Source organism: Homarus americanus, unplaced genomic scaffold, assembly GCF_018991925.1.
Source record: "Homarus americanus isolate GMGI-L3 unplaced genomic scaffold, GMGI_Hamer_2.0 scaffold4060, whole genome shotgun sequence".
Lineage (NCBI taxonomy): Eukaryota > Metazoa > Arthropoda > Malacostraca > Decapoda > Nephropidae > Homarus > Homarus americanus.
In genome coordinates this window covers 8558020-8564019 of record NW_024746161.1, presented here as the reverse complement: position 1 = coordinate 8564019, position 6000 = coordinate 8558020, and positions in this window count along the sequence as shown.

Here is a 6000-nt window from a genome sequence, read left to right as displayed (position 1 = left end):
CAGGTAAACGTTAGAAATTTATGACTGGATCCGTAGTACATAATATAAAAATGAAAAATAATATGTGGTGGAGAAAACGACTGAGAGGGACACAGGCTTAAATTTGTTTCTCGTTCCACTCCACCTGTTATATATTGAACATTTGCGAGTGTAAGCTGTGCGTTTAAATAAGACAGAGAAATTCTATAAATATTTTACAAACAGACAAACCTCAAAAGGACACAAACGTTAACAGTTGTAGTTAACTTTATGGTAAATCGGTTGCTCAGGGGATGCGGAATACCAATCTCCCAAGAAAAGTGATGTTTATTTTTTTCCCCACCAGCGATAAAAATGGCTATTAATTTTCAACACTATATTGAAAGAAAAAACATATGGTTGAGTTATCTGCAAATCAAAGGTAAAATTATTCTATCTTTAATGTAGTGCAATAAATAGTTGTCATGATACCCACAAGGCACTGCTAAGTAAACTCTCCTTACAAAATACTTACAGGCATCAACAATCAATAAAACACTGGAATAGTCAAGCAGTATAGCTATGGATTCTGGCACTATAGGACGAAGCTACCATTAAATCACATAAGCCGTACAAGATAATGTGCAACAACACCAGTAAGTTATTGACATGAACTGACCTGACCTGACCTGACCTACTCAAACCTAACATGACATGACCTACTGTAACCTGATGATGACGTCACAGCAGTTGGATTTTTTGGACAGTTTTTGGAAAAGTTTTAAAATATTGTTTATTTATTTTTATTTTTGGGAAATTTGGGGGAAATGTAAAGGAAATTATCCCTTTCCGTTTCCTTCCCTCCCTCAGCCTTTTCCATCTTCCTTTCCGTTTATCCTTATTCTCTTATCCCGCCACCTCCCTTCTTACCCTCTCCCTCTCTCTCTGTCTCTACTTTACCCATTGTTGTATCTTCCATTTAGGAGTTAGGTTTATGTCCATCTGCTTCTGGGAAATAATTGCGAGGAACTTATAATCCTTCATCCTCATTGCGTCACCAGGAGGACAGACATCGACGAGGAATGCGAGGCCCGTCGGTCTCATTTAGCCCTGGCCTAAAATCTTTGAAGCGCGGCGCGATGAACACATACATTATACACATACACTTTAAATACTGAATATACACAAACTCTAAAACTTACTTATAACCAAACTTCATTTCATACTAGACCTGAGAAGTTTAGTCAATCTTCCAAAAGTTCAGTTGGCGTCGATGTGTTTTGGCTCTAATATTGGGTGAACTGGCGATTTTTTTTTCTGGCTGTACGCGCCATATTGATTTTTTTACGAGAACATTTTATTTTTTAACAATTATTTTTCACGTGAGACATATCGACATAATTTCATCATTATTGGACATATATATATCTCATATTTGCTTCCATCTTTCTCCTTTTTTCAGTCTTAGATAGTAAGTTATCCATAATATATAAATTTACTATATTGTATATAATTTTCTTAGTACTGTATTGTGCATTTGTACTATAATGTAATTATAGCCTGTATAAATTTCTACAAGTTTGGCATCAAAATCTTTAAAGAAAACGTAAGCAAATCTCCTCGTGAACTATTTTAAACTGGATCAAACATTACAAACTTTGTTTTTCGGGTCAGGGCCGTTCCTTGCTGTTACAAAGGGAACGGAAAAAAAATCAGGTTTTGGAAGGTTTTATCCTCATGTCTTAATAATTACCGCGAGAAATAAAAAGTACGCGCTAAATCGAACGCCCGCACATCAACACCCCCTGCATACCATTAGTTCGGTTAATCGAGAGATAACTGTATTTTCTTATTGAATTCATAGAACGGTTTAATAAGTTATCTTCATGTAAAAATGGTTTATACTGTGGGGTACGAGATGTTTGGGTTCTACTCAGGATGGGATGGAGAAAGGAAACTCACAATGTGCTCTCTGTATACATGTTGTATTGGATGTACAATGCAGCTTGGTGGCTGGTGCTGGGAGGAGGCATTGTGGTTACAAGCGTGATGTAGAGAGAGCTGGTTGGTGAGGGTGCTCAGAGGAGGACCAGCTTGTGGGTCGCCATGCTCGCCGGCTGGAGCGAGGGCCGCCAGGCAGGAGGAGGAGGAGGTGTTGCTTGCTGGTTGGTGTAGGTAGAAAGAGAATGGTCACCACGAGATCAGGTCTTATATAGCGGAGGTAGGCGTGGCTTAATAGTTGACCTCCGTCATGTAAGGCGGCGCTGGTTGACCTAGACCACGAGGCATACACTGAGGAGTCCGCGGGGTCGGCTACTCGGCGACAAACAGCGTTTGTAGGGGAGAAATCCACTACAATATTTTGACTGGTGGAAAGCTTAATGCGTGGACTACTGACTTTAAATGAATGATTATATATATGCAAGCAAATCACTGTGGGTGCGCGTGATCCAGGTGTATGCTGGTAACCACAAGGAAAGAAGAAAACACGAAGTTCCCAAGCGCTTTCGTGTAATTCACATCTTCAGGGGTGAGTACAGACTAAGTAGAAGTACAAAACAATGTATATATATACAGAGGAGGGTGAGATCAGGTCCACAATGGTCAGGCATTAGGTAATGACCCTACTAATCTTCAAAAAGCACAGCAGCAGTCGGTAGTCAGGTCAGAGGGTAAGCTGACCCAACCTTCTCACCTGGTTACAAATCTTCTTAATTACGAAATTATCCAGTTTGTACATACCATTACTCAAATTCATGTTGACTGATTTGGTATGTTTAATGAGACTAGATTCTATAATGTCCCTACTGTCTATTGAATTACAAAGTAATATTGAGGAGGCATTATTCCAGTCAATGCAATGCTTATTATCCCTCAAATGAACAAACGCTCCGGGAAAGTTGGTTATCTACTTTCCCGAAAAGTAGATTATCTACTTTTCGGGAAAGTAGATTATCGACTTTTGGGGAAAAATTACCCAATTTTGCGAATTAGATTATCATAGAAAATGGGAAATTTGTATCACAGAAAATGGGATATATCTACTTTCTGGGAAAGTTGGTTATCTACTTATCATAGAAATCAGGAACTTTGTACCATAGAAAATGGGAAATATCTACTATCTGGGAAAGTTGGTTATCTACTATCCCAAAAAGTAGATTTTCTACTTTTCGGGAAAGTAGATTATCGACTTTTGGGAAAATATTACCTAATTTTGCAAAGTAGATTATCATAGAAAACGGGAAATTTGTATCATAGAAAATTGGAAATATCTACTTTCCGGGAAAGTTGGTTATCTACTTTCCCGAAAAGTAGATTTTTTTCTACTTTTCGGGAAAGTAGATTATCGACTTTTCTGGGAAGTAAATTATCGAATTTTGGGGAAATATTGCCTAATTTTGCGAAGTAGATTATCATAGAAAACGGGAAATTTGTATCATAGAAAATGGGAAATATCTACTTTCCGGGAAAGTTGGTTATCTACTTTCCCGAAAAGTAGATTTTTCTACTTTTCGGGAAAGTAGATTATCGACTTTTCTGGGAAGTAAATTATCGAATTTTGGGGAAATATTACCTAATTTTGCGAAGTAGATTATCATAGAAAACGGGAAATTTGTATCATAGAAAATGGGAAATATCTACTTTCCGGGAAAGTTGGTTATCTACTTTCCCGAAAAGTAGATTTTTTTCTACTTTTCGGGAAAGTAGATTATCGACTTTTCTGGGAAGTAAATTATCGAATTTTGGGGAAATATTACCTAATTTTGCGAAGTAGATTATCATAGAAAACGGGAAATTTGTATCATAGAAAATGGGAAATATCTACTTTCCGGGAAAGTTGGTTATCTACTTTCCCGAAAAGTAGATTTTTTTTCTACTTTTCGGGAAAGTAGATTACCGGCTTTTCTGGGTAGTAAATTATCGAATTTTGGGGAAATATTGCCTAATTTTGCGAAGTAGATTATCATAGAAAACGGGAAATTTGTATCATAGAAAATGGGAAATATCTACTTTCCGGGAAAGTTGGTTATCTACTTTCCCGAAAAGTAGATTGTTTTCTACTTTTCGGGAAAGTAGATTATCGACTTTTCTGGGAAGTAAATTATCGAATTTTGGGGAAATATTACCTAATTTTGCGAAGTAGATTATCATAGAAAACGGGAAATTTGTATCATAGAAAATGGGAAATATCTACTTTCCGGGAAAGTTGGTTATCTACTTTCCCGAAAAGTAGATTTTTTTTCTACTTTTCGGGAAAGTAGATTACCGGCTTTTCTGGGTAGTAAATTATCGAATTTTGGGGAAATATTACCTAATTTTGCGAAGTAGATTATCATAGAAAACGGGAAATTTGTATCATAGAAAATGGGAAATATCTACTTTCCGGGAAAGTTGGTTATCTACTTTCCCGAAAAGTAGATTTTTTTTCTACTTTTCGGGAAAGTAGATTATCGACTTTTCTGGGAAGTAAATTATCGAATTTTGGGGAAATATTACCTAATTTTGCGAAGTAGATTATCATAGAAAACGGGAAATTTGTATCATAGAAAATGGGAAATATCTACTTTCCGGGAAAGTTGGTTATCTACTTTCCCGAAAAGTAGATTTTTTTCTACTTTTCGGGAAAGTAGATTATCGACTTTTCTGGGAAGTAAATTATCGAATTTTGGGGAAATATTACCTAATTTTGCGAAGTAGATTATCATAGAAAACGGGAAATTTGTATCATAGAAAATGGGAAATATCTACTTTCCGGGAAAGTTGGTTATCTACTTTCCCGAAAAGTAGATTTTTTTTCTACTTTTCGGGAAAGTAGATTACCGGCTTTTCTGGGTAGTAAATTATCGAATTTTGGGGAAATATTGCCTAATTTTGCGAAGTAGATTATCATAGAAAACGGGAAATTTGTATCATAGAAAATGGGAAATATCTACTTTCCGGGAAAGTTGGTTATCTACTTTCCCGAAAAGTAGATTTTTTCTACTTTTCGGGAAAGTAGATTATCGACTTTTCTGGGAAGTAAATTATCGAATTTTGGGGAAATATTACCTAATTTTGCGAAGTAGATTATCATAGAAAACGGGAAATTTGTATCATAGAAAATGGGAAATATCTACTTTCCGGGAAAGTTATTATTTTTCCCGAAAAGTAGATTTTTTTTCTACTTTTCGGGAAAGTAGATTATCGACTTTTCTGGGAAGTAAATTATCGAATTTTGGGGAAATATTACCTAATTTTGCGAAGTAGATTATCATAGAAAACGGGAAATTTGTATCATAGAAAATGGGAAATATCTACTTTCCGGGAAAGTTGGTTATCTACTTTCCCGAAAAGTAGATTTATTTTCTACTTTTCGGGAAAGTAGATTATCGACTTTTCTGGGAAGTAAATTATCGAATTTTGGGGAAATATTACCTAATTTTGCGAAGTAGATTATCATAGAAAACGGGAAATTTGTATCATAGAAAATGGGAAATATCTACTTTCCGGGAAAGTTGGTTATCTACTTTCCCGAAAAGTAGATTTTTTTTCTACTTTTCGGGAAAGTAGATTACCGGCTTTTCTGGGTAGTAAATTATCGAATTTTGGGGAAATATTGCCTAATTTTGCGAAGTAGATTATCATAGAAAACGGGAAATTTGTATCATAGAAAATGGGAAATATCTACTTTCCGGGAAAGTTGGTTATCTACTTTCCCGAAAAGTAGATTTTTTTCTACGTTTCGGGAAAGTAGATTATCGACTCTTCTGGGAAGTAGATTATCGACTTTTGGGGAAATATTACCTAATTTTGCGAAGTAGATTATCATAGAAAACGGGAAATTTTTATCATAAAAAATTGGAAATATCTACATTCTGGGAAAGTTGGTTATCTACTTATCATAGAAAACGGGAAATTTTCATGATAGAAAATGGGAAATATATACTTTCCGGGAAAGTTGGTCATCTATTTTCCTGAAAAGTAGATTATCTACTTTTCGGGAAAGTAGATTATCGACTTTTCGGGGAAGTAGATTATCGACTTTTGGGGAAATTTTACCTA